This window comes from Dreissena polymorpha, chromosome 5 (genome assembly GCF_020536995.1).
Source record: "Dreissena polymorpha isolate Duluth1 chromosome 5, UMN_Dpol_1.0, whole genome shotgun sequence".
NCBI lineage: Eukaryota > Metazoa > Mollusca > Bivalvia > Myida > Dreissenidae > Dreissena > Dreissena polymorpha.
Window position 1 is genome coordinate 24,101,320 of NC_068359.1, and position 1,112 is coordinate 24,102,431.

Below are 1,112 nucleotides of genomic sequence, written 5' to 3' on the forward strand. Positions count from 1 at the left end.
TCCCTTTGTTTTCCGTTTTATCTTATTAAAAACGGTAAACGGGAATTCACACTGAAGTCCAATTTTCAAACATTGATGTTCGTATTTATATTTGAAATGAAATATACATATAGTATACTAACTTTCTTATTTTGTGTTATAATAAGTACATTGATAAAAGCAATCAAGAAAAAAATGCTTTCTGTATTTGTTCATTAAGGTTATTTAATAATTGAAATAAAAAGTAATGTGTTTTGTTTTCCATGTTTCGTAGGACGAAAACATTATTGTTTAATGGTATGTTCGTAATCTTATATATCTACTGTCTTTAATAAAATGTGTTGCGTTCTGAGAAAAACTGGCCTTAATGCATATGCGTAAAGTGTCGTCCCAGATTAGCCTGTACAGTCCGCACAGGCTAATCGGGGACGACACTTTCCGCTTTTATGACACTTTTCGTTTAAATGAAGCCTCTTCTTAGCAAAAATCCAATTTAGGCGGAAAGTGTCGTCCATGATTAGCCGGTGCGGACTGCACAGGCTAATATGGGACGACACTTTACGCACATGCATTATGCCCAGTTTTCTCAGAACGCGACTCATATAATACTAGTATATGCTGATATAATAAGCATAATGCTCCATACATATTATATTTGTTAGATTCTCCATTGTCAACATTTATTTAACAGAACTAAAAATGTATCATTATACAAATGTGAAGCAGACATGACTGATGGCTTAATTTGCTGCAATATTGAACCCTTGCAATAAATGTACGCTATTTCCTTGTTTTTGAAAAAAAGTAAACATCAACTGGGCTTGAACCACTGACCCTTTGAGTAAAAGAACAGCATTTAAACCACTCGGCCATCCGTGCTAATGTAGTCAGTAATGTATTTTATACTAAATATAAGCAATCATCGCAATCATCGTAATGTCAAACAATATAACTCTCCAAATAATTCCATCGTTTTGCGTTTTTGATGATTTTAAATTTCATGTTTTTGAATCGTCAAAATACGCATATTATAGATATTTTAGAGCATTGTAAATGTTCAGTATTACTGCTTGTTTGATTGCAAATATTATAACTACAACGAAAGTTAACAAATCTGAAATATTTTTGTTTTA